The 16,973-nt window shown below is 40.7% G+C and overlaps 1 protein-coding gene across 1 annotated transcript in view; it reads left to right on the forward strand.

Moving 5' to 3' along the window:
* The window catches only part of elavl2 (ELAV like neuron-specific RNA binding protein 2), a 135,741-nt gene that overhangs the window by 72,427 nt on the left and 46,341 nt on the right, over window positions 1-16,973 (forward strand). The window contains exon 2 of the mRNA XM_069518595.1: window positions 1,956-2,065. The gene's annotated coding sequence lies outside the window, so the exon portion shown is untranslated. The remainder of the gene's footprint in view (window positions 1-1,955; window positions 2,066-16,973) is intronic.

Genomic DNA, 16,973 nt, shown 5'->3' on the forward strand with positions numbered 1-16,973 from the left:
CATTGAACATGTATTTGAGGTCAACATTTGAATTAGTTTTGTCTACAAATCTGGAGAAAAAACAGGTGTAATGGAAATAATATCTCAAAGCAAAGCTAGAAACATGATTATATCACATTATTACATTGTGATGAGTTGAATGAATTATAATGTATAATATTTTGGAAAGTTAAGTTTTAAGTTTAGTTTCAAAGTTCTTATTTGTAGCATTACAGGTAACATTTTCAGAGTTTGTAGAATAGTGCACCCTTCGAGTTTTTAAACATGATGTTGAATAAGTTATTTTTAACGCTTGAGCTTATCTGGGAATCTCTCGGCAATGTTGCACTGTAACTGCTGGCAGACATTACCGAGGTTGCTCCCACCCACACATGGTATCTGTATTGTAGATGAGAGCAGCCTCACCCACCACCCTAGTTTAAATATTAATAAAACCACACGTGACCTGTGTTTGTCTGAGTTTTTGTAGCTTCAGAGGAATCCCCCTGCGAGGCTCCCCTAACAGCCAGGAGAAGTGCTTGTGAATGTAGCGCCCACCGACACTTTGCCAACTTGAGGAAAGCCTTGGCAGTTATTAGATAAGGTTTCCTTCGCCTCGTGGTGGTAACCAGACTGCTTCCCTGCCACGGGCTCAGCTCGGCTGCAGGGCAATATATGCTCCCATGAGTATCTCCGAGATCATGCTGCTATTGGCAGGTTAAGTGAATGGAAAGCAGCCAGATGTACGACAGCCCGCCACGAATCAGCTCAACCCTCTTGAAAATATGCATCTGAGCATAGTCTCAGTCGGTGATAGATGCTGCGTTTCAGTGTTTGTGAAAGAATGCATGGTGGCCTGAGTAATCAATGCTGCATTAACCTCTCTCATCAGAGAGATATTTGCAGCCTCAATTTAAGCTACCCCTGCTCATGTTTTGTGCATTAAACCACAAATACCATGATTGCTTTGCCTATTTGCGCTCGTCTATAGAGAGTTGTTCTTGTTGACAGAGCTATTAGTCTGAGAGATACCACAAAATTCATCATAGTCACCCTGCGGTTGTTTCACAAATTCATCATTTCATTACTTTTCCACAGAGGGTGGCGGTGGGGCGAGGGGATGGTTGAGACACCATGTTGGTGATAACATCGAAATCCCTGAAGAAAACAAAACACAGCGGTGCTGTTAGGGTGTGGCGCTGGAATAAAATCCCCAGTAATTGCCAAAACAAGGGCAGGAATTAAAATGTAAATTCATGAGTGCTTGGTTAGAGAACATAAAAAGGTTTTCATTATATCTTGATCAGAAAGCCATTTATCTCGAGGCTCTCAATAAGTCCGGCCCCGTAACCTGTCGGACAGATAATTAATGTCTGCTTATTGAGTAAATGAAAGTCATTATCTTGATTTCCTTTAGATAATTTATCTGTCTGTGCTTCACAGTGAGGACACTTTATGGTGCAGGCCACTTTAGCTCAGCAGGCATCGATCACCGTCTTAATATATGCAGCTAAATAATCAACTGTAAGGTCAAGGGGCTCTTTGTCAAAAAATAAAATGCGTAAACAGCCTTTAAACAAATTGAAAACATGAAAATCAAGCTGTCTCTTTGGGATGTGCATCACAGTCTTTTCTTCTATCACAGTGCCCCCACATATCTACATAGCCCACTCTCAAACGTAGATCACACACATCAGGACGAGAAACCATGGCAACCAACATACATACATACATTGATTTCCACAGACTACATATGTGCAGTTAATAATTAGTTTGCTGCATTAACACGGATACAAAGAGAGAAGCTGTGATTTGAAAACGGGTTTTTAAATAACGTAATTACTGATTTTCGCATTCTGCATTTACATAATACATAATAGCACATGCTCTAAATGTCACACACTGATGTGCACTAGTGGTCACAGACTCAAGTAAATAAATAGAGACTAAACTTTTCTCTGTCTTTCTTTCCACAGAATGTTTTGAAAAATATGAAGATGATGTGAGCCTGGACCTGACTGTGGCTTTGACGTTGAAGCAGATCATAGGAAATTCACAGTTCGACACCTTCAACTGACAACAACAGGTAATTTTAGTGGTGGTGCACCTTGACGTTGGTTGTCACTCGCCAATAAGCCAAACGAAGAAGTAACTCTGGCTAATAAGAGGAATAGGGGCTTATAAAGTAGCTAAGTAGATGGCGTTAATGCACTTTAGCATTGTTTCCCACCTGCCAATAAACCGAACAAAGAAAAAGAAGAAGATAGAGCGGATATTATAAACTCAAATGTAAAAAATATTGCGTTAATCTTTCCTTCTCCTGCTTTTTTTTGACAATTCTGCATCATCTCACTGAGGGTTTGGTTGCATTTCTCAGTCCTGACACCACTTGCCTCGGATGACATACACTTGTACTTTTCTTCCTCTCCTCTTTCTTGTGGGATTTGGCTGAGCAAATCAGCCGCGTCCTGCTGTGAGTCCTCAGGGGTGAGTGGAGTCTGCGGCGCTTATCGCCCAGGTGGACAACCAGCCGGAGAGAGGCTGCCGCAGCCCGGCCCAGCCCAGACGCCCTCGATGGCATGCCCCCGGTCGTGTGCCTTGGCTCGGCTGCTCCCTGTCGTCTGGCTCAGCGGGTGGGCTGCGGTCGGTACTCGCTGACAGGGGTTGTCCCTTGGCCCAGCGGAGGGTGGAAATAAAAGCAGTGGGACTTCTCGTCTAATGGGCCGAGACACTACTGTGAGGTTGCGTAACTGATGGTGTTGTTTATACTCGTGTGCAGCGGCAGGCAAACATACAGTTGGTGGCTGTTAGGCTTGCGTGGGATGCTCATGCCTTAGGCTTATATTTAAACCCACTGTTAAGTTACATTAGGGCAGATGATTCTTTGTTGAACCAAAGAATCAGAGACCAGAGTTTGTCCTTTGTAATCACTTATAAGAGAAGCAAACTTGATTTAAATTCTCCAAAGAAATTCCTCGAGATGCAGCTGCAGCAGTGGAGGAGGAATCACAGAAAACCACCATTGAAAAAGTACTTGCACAGTGGTTATGTATGTGTGGAGGCTGTGACTTTAGTTATGAGCTCAAATGGCAGGTTTATATATTATTAATTTCATGTTTTGGCGTTGGGGAAATATTATATTCACTTAGAGATCAATTTTACAAACAGATCATAGATTGTAATAAAGATGGACAACATGACATATCCCTAAAAGTGAAGCCAAAGTATCTTTATCACCACCTGGTGGCTGTTCACAATATAAATCCTGACTCCTCCATGTTAGTAGATGGGACATCAACCAAAGTAATAGTCATACATGTCAAATGAATAATTCTCAAATCAATTTTACTGAGATTTGTCCAAGTGTTCCATTTTTGTTTTGATTAGTTATTTGATGCTTTGGGCTTCAAATACACAAAATAGCAGCATTTGTTTCCAGGATATGTTAGCTTCATATCTGGATAGTGGGAGGAAGCTGAGATTTATTGTCTATCTTTATACACAGAGGCAAGCTATATATGATTCATAGCTTAAGATTCAGAGACATATTTTACAGTAGTATCCACATTAACCAATTCCACTGACTCTAACGAGAGCATGAAGAGTTTATTCAAAATGCCATGTTATTCGCTTAATATGGAGCTGGGGCCATAATATGATTAGCCTAGCTTAGCATTAGTCTAACTGGAGGAAGAAGCTGGGCCTAGTTCCAGTTTAGTTTATTCAAGATAAGCAAAGCAGGCACTGCTTGACCAATTAAAACCAAAACTAGGCTTTTATTTCAACAACATTTCAGGCTTTTTTTCCTCGAAGCTACATTGACTACTTTGTTGGTTCTTTAAAAGTCACCATAGACCTCAGCCCAGTTCTCTCCTGGCATGTGATAGGCTCTTTCATTTTCATCTCTACACAAACAGAGATGTAGCACTCAGCTAATGAGCTTTTTTTTTCATAACTGTCCAACTGTTTCTTTAAAAGTGCCAAGAAAATACTTGTAACCACTCAGTTAAGTTAATGTCACACGAGTGAGAAATGGCCTGTCTGGGAGCATTTTCAACTGTCTGTGTCCTGTCCGCAGAGGTCAAAACCAGAACAATAGCACTTATATTCCTCATATTCCTTATATTTCTGTCATTTCTTGTTTTGTAAATGCAGCAGTAAGGTTCAGGGAGAGAGTTAAATAGGCAGAAAAGCTGAGGAGAGCAACCTGCGTCTCTTCACAAAGCAGATGTTTGGCTCGTCTGATGTTGAGGAGATGTGTGATGTATAGGATCTCCTCTGTCCTGTCTGCCAGGCTCCCTTGGGAAAGAAGGGCGACGAGGGGTGTGTGGTGATGGCGGGCAACACTTGCTGGAGAGTGACAGGAAGCTTTATCCTGAAATCTCTGTCAGTCACTCACATTAGACCTTCTACGTTCGGAGAGCTGTCACACTGCGGTCCGCCACTCAACTTCTCTGTGTCCCGCCGCCGCCTCCCCCTCATTACGTAACCTGCCACCCCATCACAAAGAGCTAGTACAAATCCATGGCCTAACACACACACACACACACACACACACACACACACACACATTCACAGCACCACGGCTGGAATGAGATCTGACTTCTGTGAATGTGCGCAGTAAAGAGCGTTACAGAATATGTGGGTGAACGAGGTCCATTGTGATGATGGTACTGATCATACAGTGCTGGAGTCCAAAGTAATTTCCACCTCTCTCCCCAGCACCTCCGCCTCCGTATCGGACATAACATCCTGAGACGGCGGAGATTGGTGGCCAGGATGCTGAATTTTTCATGAGGCAGGAAAGGTTAGATAAGATCCTCACATGTACCGGAGAGAATGCACTAGCAGCCAAATGGTGAAAAATAAATTTGAATGGCTCCGGTTTTTTGAATGTAACCCTTTATAGCTAAAAGAACATGCAGAGATGAAATGTTCCAGAGCTCAGGAGGGTTGAAACCGGCACAGAGGTGGTTCATGTGAGAATAAACCTTCTCTACCTCCCATGCTGGCTGGAGCATGACGCATAAGAATAATGAATTCGCAATATGTCATGCTGTACTTGCTAAATACTGTGAGTCATTCAATCACATTTACATAAACAAAAAGAACATTGATTATAAAACTGACTATTGTAGTTCGTTCAGTTATATTTAAAGTGGGGATAGGTAACATATTTTGAGAATAGCATTGCACTTGTTAAAGAAAAAATGTATTACAGTAAGAGAATATAAAAGAGCAGCCAGGTTAACCATTGCTTGCCACTCCCTCTGCCTCCTGGATTCATTTGTCTCCATTACTAATCTCTTTGTTTCTTGAGAAGCTTTGAAACTTCTTTTAATATCAGGCAGATTGCATTTGATCACTGCAAAACATTTCCTCTTCCACAAAAGATGCAATTTCTTCCATGTCCATGTTGTTCTCTCTTCAGCTCAATCTTTTCTAAGTCCAGATACTTAATATAATGTGGTGCTGATGAGCCAAAGAGATGAAATAGCTTATTTTTTGTAACATTCACAAAATGATCCACATTCCTCAGTTCGGTGCAGGCGACGTCTGATATTCCTACTTTAACACATATTTAAAGATTAGGACTTTAATCTCGTAATTCTAGTAATTTTGCAACTTTACTCTCACAGTATTACTTTATTCTTGAAATGGCCAATTTATTTCCCCCTTCAGGTGGCCCTTATACTCCATCATATATAATTACCTAACTAGACTTCTAGCACTTCCACTTCCTGACTGTTTCCAGTCTGCTTGTGATGGGAGTAGTGGTAGCTGCATGTTCATGTGCCTTCAGTGGAAAGCCTGCCTTGAAACAATGGAAAATCCTACAGGAAGGGTCAATATTCCAGCATCGGACACAACTGCCAAATCAATCTAAAGAAAGAGTATAGGTAATAAACGCATATTGATTATCTGTCTCGTGCACGTATGAAGTGCATGCATCTGCCCACACTCGTCTGGTGGCAGGTGCTCAGGACAGAGGGCCTCCATCCCAAATTGTTAGTATTTGCGAATGAGACTCAACAATCAACTGTTTTTCTAGTGATCCTACCTTCAGCTTTTGTTTTTACAATAGGTTCAATGTGACAATTAGACTGATTGTATAGGATCAATTTTCAGAATAGCCACTTCAAGGAAAAATGAGACATAATTCTGATTGTTGTTATTGTTATTGTAATTTTTCATTTGCATAGAAGAGGTAGGAAAACAAATCTAAAATCACTACAAAAGGAATAATAGGGTAAAACTTGACAGTGTGGTTGTATGAGTCATACCGTTGAAGCTGCGTGATCACAAACACATTTTTTATTCTGATTAAATTGGTGTTGCAATATTTTTTTGGTTTGTTTCTCCAGTCACTTATTTATACAGTTTCAGTTGAGTTTAGTTTATATTGGTGTTTGCTGTAACACAAAATGTTTGTTAGTGCAGGTACAGCATGCCTTTGAGAGTGTTTGGTGCTACAGAGGTGTTGTTTAAAGCAGAAACATCCCCATGATGATACTTGTGTTTTGCTCAAAATGCTTTGTGGGGGAGAAGATTACAGGCTTACAAACAACCACAGAGCCACACTAGGAGCAATCCAGCTCGGAGATGGGAGTGGGGTGGAGGGCAGGCTTGATGGTAGGGGCCTGGTAAATGCTCCCCCGCAGCTTTCTCCAGGTTGAGATATCTACAAATATTTCCATAATCACAGAAAAGCCTGTGATTGCTAGGCCCAAGCCCAGATGCAGCAGATAACATGTTTGAGCTCTTAGTGGGAAAGGTCAGTAGCTTCTTCTCAAGCGTGGATAAAAAGCCACGCTGCCATTTCCAGTTTCATTCTCAACCACAGGTTGCAGTCTCTTCTTGACAGGAACAAGCTTCCTTCTCCACAGCAGAGACGAGATAACATCAGAAGGCCAGAGGTGTTTGCATCGTGTTTTTCCCCTCAATCTTTCCAGCGGCGTATAGATCTGTTTGTAGTATCGGTAATTTGATACAATTTTGTTTTGCTGCAGGAGTTGGTGTGTGCAGTTGCATCCAACATAATTATCCTGTGCATGAATGTTGCTGGTCATGGTTTTTCTTGCTGGCATACAGTAGCCCACCTAATCATCTCCATCCCTGCTAAAACTCTCACTGCCTCCGTCGTAGCCCTTCATTTGAGGACATGTTTTGACGTGCAGGTCGGCTGTAAATGAAGCTTGCATGACACGAGCAATAATCAAGAAACAGCCACGCTAAAGCTGACCATTAACCGACAATGACTCACCGCTTGTTTGGCGGCTACAGTGACGTGTGCCAACTCTTTTGCAAATAACGATTAAAGGACTTTTATTGGACTGAGCCTTTCATGATGTGCGATAAAATTGACCTTTGAGTGCTTTTCAGAGCTGAAGAGTTGTCAAAGCATAATGTGGGAGTGGGAAGTGATGGGTATGTAATTTACGGGGGACGCTATGAATTTGTCTCCTCATTCATGCCAGGGAAAGAAAGTCTGTGAATTCTAAACTTTATGAAAGCGGTTCCTCACAAGACATTTGTTTTCCCAGCGCAAACTGCTGCATTTTTAATTCCTCTGTTGAACAATTCAGGGTTATGTAAAAACAAATCATATCCTTGTCAGTTCAACCTGCATTGCTTGTAACCTAAGCTCGTTTTACCGTATTAAGGATCCCTTTGATAATGTTGGAATCTGCCAAATCCAGGGCTGGTAAATATTCTAGAGGTGCAGGTGGAGTCCCATCCCTCTGACGTTCAAGGACATTGAGTATTAGCAGGCAGGAGATCTGGGCGAAAAGTCCACCCAACTCGTTTGATGACCCCTACAAGTGTGCTTTGATAAATATGCATGTGTTGGTGTTGCTTGGAGCAGTCAGGCAAGGTTACTGTAGAAAGTTGAGTATCTGTGAATCCAGGATGGACACAGGCGAAGTTGCTGCCTGCATCGATTAGATAGTTTTTCCCCTGATGCTGAATAAAGTGACTTCTGAGTCATTTGTCACAGCCGAGGCAGTCAGACAGGCTGTGGATGGGTTGGCAGCTTAAATCACACAACCCTGTCTCCTAAAAAAATCAGTGTAAATGCAATTTAACTGCAACTGGCTAGATTATTAGAGAGCCAAGGAATTTCTTTCGATTAAACTTTTGGTTTTGGTTACATGTTAAATGAGCATGTTGCTTTTTCTCTTCTAAACTTTTCACAGTCACAGTATATGAATGTTTTAAGCTAATAGGACCTGCAGTGTTTGGAGTAAATAGTGCACGAAAGATGTGTGCAAAAGCAATTAGGTTACACCAATGATTGCATATAAAGATGGATGACAGGGGGACTCCCTACAGGTGAAGTCAAATAATCACCCCCTGGTGGCTGACTCCAGTATAGGTCATAAACCCTGTCTCCGCCATGTTAGTGGATGTGACACGGACAAAACAAAAAAGTACATGTTAAGTAATAATTTATTTTGAAATATGGTTTCCGTCATTTTGGGCTTCTTGTGATAGTGTTTGTTTTTTGGGGTAAGTTTGGTTTGAATTAATTATTTGATGCTAAAAATTGGGCAAAAAAAAAACTTGTGATGATTGGCCGAGTCTGTGTAATGAGAGTGAGACCTCGATAATGAGCTTCCATCCCAAAAGACATCAAAAACATCCAATGGCACCCTTACCCGATATTTCAGTTCATTTTTATACAAAGGGAGGAAGTGGAGATGGGTTGCCCATCTTTATTTACAGTCTATGGTCTAAATCATAAACCGTAGTGATTGTGTTTCCTTAACAGGTGTCCTTGAAACTCAGTTGAATCTCTAGGTTTTCGACGACTTTTATATCTTGACTGCAGAAGTGGTGGCATACCAGTAATTGAGTTTCCCCTTTATCCAGAGCTTCCAACCACACTTGAAGGACCTGGCTATAAGAATTAGAGCAATCGTCGCGCAGATAATGTCACACACAATCATTTATATAGTGTACAATTCAAAGAACATCCTACCGATGTCCATCATTGCTTTTGATATCACCTGTGTCATCTTGCCTCGCTTCACTGGCTTCAAGTGTAAGACTCATATGTGACCCATCTTTCCTGTCTCCATCACGATGTTTTAAAAAAAAATGCTGCATAAATGCTGTAAATAATTTAGGTTTCCCGTCGGCAGCCTAATTAATATACCTTTCTATAATGAGTACTATATTCAATTTACTTTAGAATATTGTAAATAACAGTCATTTTCATGTGTAAGTGGACAGTCGCCCTGTTCCATCACTTTGTCTAAACATGGCCTGCTCAAGTCTCGAGGGGGTAATCACTACGTTTCCCAGTGATGCCTGCTTGGCTAAGCAGTTTTAATACACAAATCAATTTTGCATTACCCCCTTCTGGCTGTGAGTGCTCATAGTGTTAGAGCCATGAAAAATTGATGGGCCTTAGCATGCAGATTGCAACCTTAGTGAATCTTAAATCTGGCTGGGCCTTTTTTCTTTTCTTTTTTTAACAAGACAATGTCAGTGAGGTGGGTTGACTGTTTGTTTTGCTTGTAAAACTGTTGTTGGGCTTTTTTTATACTTGGGTTAGGAAGAGACAGCTGCTCCAGTGGAGAAAAAACTGTGAATAGGCTCAGCGATGTGTGAGAGGATGTGAGGAAACAGACAGAAAGTGAAAACGTCTTCAGTAACCTCAAGTGACACATACATACAGACCCAGACAGGATGAAAAAACGATTATACTCTCTATTAAAAGGTCATATTCACTGCCACTAGATGTTTCACTAGCACCAGGGTCTCGGACTAAAACAAACGTGTTGTCGGCCTTCTCTTCGTGTTCTCAACTTGGTGTAAAGCCCACTGAAAGTGATCACTAAACCATAGACTGTAAAGATAGGCGACACATGTATCCTGCACTAACTAAATGTAGAAAATAGTTGCTATATTTATGATGGCAATCTCATATATGTGTTTATATAGCACTATATTAACAAGTACCTTAAAGAGCATTTTGTTTTTGCCAAAGCAATTATATTATGTCATTTGATGCGTCGCTCTGTATTTGTCTGACTGGTAACTTGCGCTGAAAGAAATTATAGAGACCATAATTAGCTTTCACTATGAAATGAAGCTATCATGGGAGAGAATGGGGGAATTTCACACTTTGGAAATTAGATTTTGCAAGGTGCTGTGTCGATGTCCTTGAGTATAGGCACATCAAAAGCCTTTATGTTCCCCTCTCACTCGGTCCTTTGCTCCTTTCTTTGACAGAATTCTGCAATGAGCAGCAAATTGTACAGCTAAGAGGTGTTTTGAGGTTCTAACTGCCACATTCGCACATGTAATGATTTCTCTCAGTTTGACAATACGGGAGATCTCTTCATTTGGGCCTTCCTCTGGAAATGTGTAGCACGGGGAATCACAACTAAGAAATTAACAAATTAAAAACAATATTTATTTGAGTTTTGAGGAGAGTGAATTTACAAATATTCATTAAAAGGTACCCTTTTGAGTTATTTTAAAACAAAGAAAATTGTTGTATTTGTTTTTTTGTTATTCCATTTGTAAAGTAAACTCTTTGCACACAGTGACACTCTGAGAGCACACACCTCTGCCGAAACATTTAAATTCACTGGATCTGGATTTTTATGTTATTTCATTTAATTAATGTTTTCAATCAAAATCCATGGATTCCGAAATAAACGAAAATGTTTAAAAATCTCACAACGAGAAGAAAGTGAGAAAAATTCACGGACCTGTGCGAGGTGTTTTAGCGTAATCCATCAAACGCAGACGTCAAAAGAAACCTCTTCGGCGAAGGTAACAATAAAACCATTCCTCGTCATCACAAACTCCACAGGGCACCTTTAATATCCAAAATATGAATCACCTTTTCATTAACAAATCTATAGAAACATGAGCATGAGTTTGAAAGCTTGCTTCACTTTGTGCCTTCTGCACGATCATTGTATTACTATGTAAATGTCAGTAAAATGTCTGTGGATGCAGGAGGCATATGTTGAGATAAGCTATAAATGTGATGTACCGTGCTGTAGTCGTGTCAAGAGCTCAGTGCAGCTCATATGCATGCTGCAGGCAAATGATAGCTGGAGCCTGGATTATTTGGACAGGGTGATCTGAGCAGACTAACACACAAACGGGCTGACTTACATACAGTGATGTTCATACACTGTTGTGCTATAGGTTGTTTTGCAGCACTTGTCATACAAAAGGATGTTTTTTGGTGTTTGAAATAATGATTTTGTTTGTGTGCACTCAATTTAATTCTGATGCACCTGACTCCAAAAACAGGATGATGCATTCTACAGTTCCTCTTTGGAGAAGAGGGTTTGTTGCCATGACAATAGTAATGTCACTTCAATGGCAGAGATTTTAAGATGGCTGGTGTGTTGCATTTCATATGCAGGTGCTATGCACAGTGGAGAAGTGATACAGATAATGGAATCAATTTCCTGTGATTTCTGAAGCAGAGAGCTCGCTGAGAAATAATAAAGGAATTAAATGAGCTGGCGCTAAACATCATTCACCGGTTACCGACGGCTATTTGAGTTCAGATTGCTGCTTGGCCAGTGGAATCAAAGAAAAAGCCAGAATTCGCTTTCTCTCATTATTCGCTGTGATTCCCTATAAGCTCACTTTTTACCCCGTGAACCAAAAGCACAGGAGGCTTCAGCAATTTCTTTTATAAAACATGTAGGAGGGCGGCTGTGTAACAATAAGTGTTTTGGGGAAAAGTGACTAGAAGGAATGATTTTACCCTGAAGACAAGAGCCTCCGCAACTTGAAATAATAAACTGAATTCCGTAATTGACTCCACAATAGTGATCATTTCCCAGTCGATGCGTGCCTCTCCTGCAGGTCCTGTTTTTGCACTTACAGTAGCAATTCATCTGATCAGTTTACTGCCCGTCTGTCTGATGGTTTGTCGCAGGTCACAGACAATTACTTGATTTCCTACCATCCGCCTGTTCAATACAAACTGATTTTCTTATTTTTTGAGCCTCTTGATAAGTAACACCACAGAAAAGTGTGCTTCATGTATTTATGAATTTGCCTTCACTGCCATTCTCCATGCTACTTACTACAGTAAATACACCGAATGTCATATAATACAGGGATGCAGAGTCTTTTCCATTAAATATGTAGTAGATCCCCAACTGATATGGGTTATCGAGGCTAATCCCAATATCAGGGAGTAAAAAATGTCTTCTCGTCTTCGCACAACCTCTCCAGTAATTCTGTTGCTGTGTGATGTCTTTATCCAGCCACTACGCTGAGTTTACAGTGTTTTCTTGTCTCTAGCGCTTTTCAGGTATGTTTGTGGTATCTGCAAATAGCAGAGTGAAAACTGTCGACTCCCTTCTCCTCCTCTCAGACTAAACCCTGCAAAGACCATTTATGGCACTGCAATAATAATAAATTTAGCTCGCCATTATGAAACACCGACTCATTTGGCTACAAGGTGGCTCAGTCTCCCATCTCTGGACAATCCCATTGATTGGACAGTCCTCTGAACATAATTTTAGACGTGTTGAAAGGGACATTAGCTGCCTGTGCAAGCTGTTCCAGGGAATATTGGTCCTCTACATCAACTCAAAGAGCCTGGGCAGCAGAATAAGTCTCCCGCAGTCTGTTCAGTGACAGTGAGGCGTATTACAGCAACATAATGTATGACTGTTGTCATGTTTACTGCACATCCACACGTGCAAGGTGTGAGGATGGTGCAAATCAAGCAGTTGACACCAAAAGACACTGCTGAGTGTGACATGTTTTCTTTTTGTTTATTTTCCTGAAGAATTACGTTTTCAGTTCTTTTCTGTCAAAAATTGATTATTTTAACTGAGATTATTTTTAACAAATCCATGTTGCACCAGCCAGTTGACTTCTACATCTTGGCAGGTATGCTAGCAGAAGATATAAAATCCCACCTACAAAATGCACACTTGTGTATGATTGACATATCAAGAGGGTAAATGCATGTGCTTTCAAATAGGCCTTCTGGTTAGATGACATTATCTTCAGTGAAATGATGTAACTTAACAGTAATAGTACACACAGTCCTGAGCTATTACCAAGACAAGAGACACTCAGATGATGAATAGTTTCGTATATCATATATATATCAGATAAATGGATAAAATCGCATTTTTGCTCATCAACCAACAAAATATGTTTTTGGACAATTTTGCAAATATCAGAATCATAAAATCTCTCCTTAAAAAAAGTTATTGCAAGACGTTAAAAAATACCCTTTTGCAGCTCCAACTCTTCTTGTGCGTGTCTCGACAAGTTTTGCACTAACACCTGGATTTGACCAGTTTATCCCGTTCTTCCAGGCAGAGCCTCTCAAGCTCCATCAAATTAGAAGGGAGGTGTCAGTGAACTGCCATCGTCAGGTCTCTGCACAGACGATCTGGGGGGTTTAAGTCTGGGTTTTGGCTCAGCCACTCAAGGACAGTCCGAAAATCAAGTGTTTTCTCGATCCGGGTCATTGTCGGGCTGAAAGGTGAACCATCTGACCGCCATGTCCCTGCTGCTGAGGAACACTCTCATAGCATGATGGTGTTTGCCAGATGAGAAGTGTTGGCAGATACAGTGTTTTCTTCACAAAAACTTTACATACATACCAATTTTTTTAACCACAACAGAAATGATAAAATAGTTATAAAGCTGTTATATAGAATATGGTTGAAAACAACTGAAACAAATGATCAGAGCTGTGAGACTGAATCAAACCAGTGACGTTGCTGATTATAAAATCAAAACAATAAAGCTGAAAGACGCTTTGTGAGATGTATGCATTTCAAAAACATGAATATTCATAACTGCAGCTAAATTTGTAGATATCTGTTGATATGCATCTGTTGTTATATTAGATCCTCTTTTAAACGTTTATTTAAAACCGTATGACATGTTATGCACAATCTCTCACATGTCCAACAACACAATTGACCAGTGCGCTTGTGAAATCCTCTGGCGCAACCTTCCTGAAGCAAAATGGCGGACATCCATTAATTCTGCACACTTTACTGTAAATGTCAACTAAATGTGCTCTTAGGACGACATGTTTGGAAGGTTTGGAAGTTAATATGTTTATGAGGAACTATTTTTAGCTTCTGCAATTCATGATCTACTGATACAGTTCCCAGCTACTTCCTCGTTTACAAGTAGCGGTGAGGGGATCGTGAAGTAGTAAAGCGTCCCTGGTAATGACTCAGTATAATGCTCTAATTTCTAATATATGACACAACAATAGTAACTTATGAGTAGAAAAGTAATGATCAGTCAGTGATTATGGAGGTTGTATCTGCTGATTTTATTGTTTATCAGGAAAGATAATGTGAAGTGTGCAGATTTATACATGCAGAACTAATCATAACACATTCATTCACATAGTGTGGTGTGTAGCAGGTTGTTCTCAAGTAACTCATGATCTACTTTTAGATTCCTAATGGAACGCCTTACTAGCTATCCATTACTGAGCAGTTAGTTCTTGACTTGTTGTTATTCATGCACGGCTACCTACTTAACATTTTACATACATCTTAATATAAAGAGTTACCTGATTAGATGTAATGGATCCTTCCTATGAAATAATCCCTAACCTTGTAGAAACCTGGAGTCAATGAGGGGGATAATGTTACTGTTGTATGTATGTGTTGTATATGTGCTGTAATCCTACACGTACATGTGTGTGTGTGTGTGTGTGTGTGTGTGTGTGTGTGTCTTCGGTGACGGAGAGGAAGAGGGGGAGAATGGTGAAGGAGAATGGGAGAGATGTGAGTGGCCCATCTATGAAAGCGCCATTAAATTGTCAGTTATGATGGATGTTCCGCCTTTTCTGCATTAACTGGTACATTAGAAGTCATTAATTCTTCAGGATGTGCACTGGAGATCAGAGCCTCCCAGGGGGTCTCAGTGCCTTGATAAAGCAAGAGAGAGACAGAGATAGAGAGAGAGAGATGGAGGGGGAGATAAAGAGGGTGGAGTGCATCGGCTGAAAGAATGGGGAGCGAGAGATCCTTGCAGTGTGATGACCGTTTTCGTTTTTGACGCCTGCTCAGTCTCTGTCAGAGGCAGGTAGACTCTTCCACCGTCCACAGTGGACGTGTGAGGAACATCCTTTGTTTTTTCAAGGAGACGCATATGAAGTAATCCCCAATTATCCCACCAATCAGGGAAGATTTTTTATTATCGAGAAATATGTTATCAGCAATTAGCTCGCTCTGGTGTTCATCAGCATCAGAGGCGGACGTAGTCACTGTGTTTCCCTCCTGATGTCCTTCGTAAACTGTCAAACCAGAAAACAACATTTCACCGCCGATTAAACAACAATTACAGGACAAGGCGCACTTTGGACTAGAAATTGCTCACAACATTGCTAATGCATCTCACTCCTTCTCCCACACACGGTGCTTTTCAAACGAAACCTTGACGACGAGATGAGAGCTAAGTTTGAACAGGAGAAAAGAAACTAATGGAGGTTGAGCGTTTCTCCTGCCCACCTCTAAATAAAACCCTCGTGATTTTTAAATCAGTCTTTAGCTCCTTGAGATTTTTATTTTCATGACCTGCCTACTGCAAGAGCAACCCCACCATCTGCTGTGTTTAAAAGCAGTAAATATGTTAAATTAGGGGTCAACTGGGACAAATAGGAGGAGTTAGCGCTGCATGCGAGGCTGAAACAAAGCTCCCATCAGTGTCCCATGATGTTTCAGTCGACCATAACCACCGCCAGGTATTTATCATGCCGTGACAGAAGGTCACAGGCAAGTCGCACAACTATTGTTACAATCTTCTGTATGTACTGTCAAACTTTCTGGGCTGAGGCCAGAGGTGCTGTTTCCTCTGGTGTTTGTGATTAATGTGCCCTCTCATCCTATAAAGCGAGACAAAGTGCAAATAGTTCTGAGGCTGGACAAGATTTTCCGACTCCAGAGGGTAAATGTTCAGGACTATCAGAATTAGAACATGCACGTCACATGTTTTACTTTTCGGTAGTCCAATGGCCTTTACACAAAATGGTGTCTGGGTTTCGCGCCTTAACATTTTGCATGGGGCCGATATTAAAGCAATATCATTTGAGTGTGTGCGTTTGTACAGGAATTTGCAAAAGTGTATTCAGAATCTGTGCATGTGCGTAATCAGAACTTGTAAACATGTACAAACAAAATTTAAATATGTAATGAGGTCTCTAATCTCCCAAATATCAAAAAAATGAAATATGTTTACACATTAATTTTTACATGTTTACAAATCTGATTAAACACACACTCTGACTCAAAATTAGCAGATTCCTCTCTGTATTCTCAAATCTCAGTCCGCATTTGTAATTTTTTCTACATACACAAAATTTTGGGGCTTCTGGTGTAGAAAGCGAATATCCGCATCAAAACTCCATCTTCTGTCCGTCGTACAATCTGACTGGATTTGTTTTAAGTCGGATGTTTCTCCACACAAAACTCAAATAGTGATTATTTTGTGTAGTTGTTTAAGGTACAGACAACATTTTGGCTAATTTCTCTGTTCCCTTTCTTTTGCTGTCCACACAGCATGTTTACCTGCGGGCAACTTAAGAACAAAATCTGTTAATAAAGAGACCCAAGATGTTTCGGTCCAAGTTTGATCTTCATCCATTGATCTGATTAAGATCCATTTTGGGTCAGAACATCGTCTCCTATAACAAAAACCCTGTCTGCAGGCACACTTACTAATTACACTCCTTTCTCATTGGAAGTTATCATTAAAGTACCCATTTAATGAAACAGTATGAGGCTTCAGACAACTATTTCCAGCCCCAATTGTTCATTTTCACGAGTGATAACGGCGTCTCCAGAGTCACACTTTTACTTCTGCTCTCATCAGCACGGAGAGCCATATGCTCGAGAGCTGAATGTTCCCACTTATTAAAATGTGTCAGAAATATTTCATTTCTACTACACAAGCAGAATGAAGACTTATCTACAGAATCTAATTGGACTGCACACCACATGTAGATCTTC

The sequence above is a fragment of the Paralichthys olivaceus genome, chromosome 22 (genome assembly GCF_024713975.1).
Source record: "Paralichthys olivaceus isolate ysfri-2021 chromosome 22, ASM2471397v2, whole genome shotgun sequence".
NCBI classification, from domain to species: domain Eukaryota; kingdom Metazoa; phylum Chordata; class Actinopteri; order Pleuronectiformes; family Paralichthyidae; genus Paralichthys; species Paralichthys olivaceus.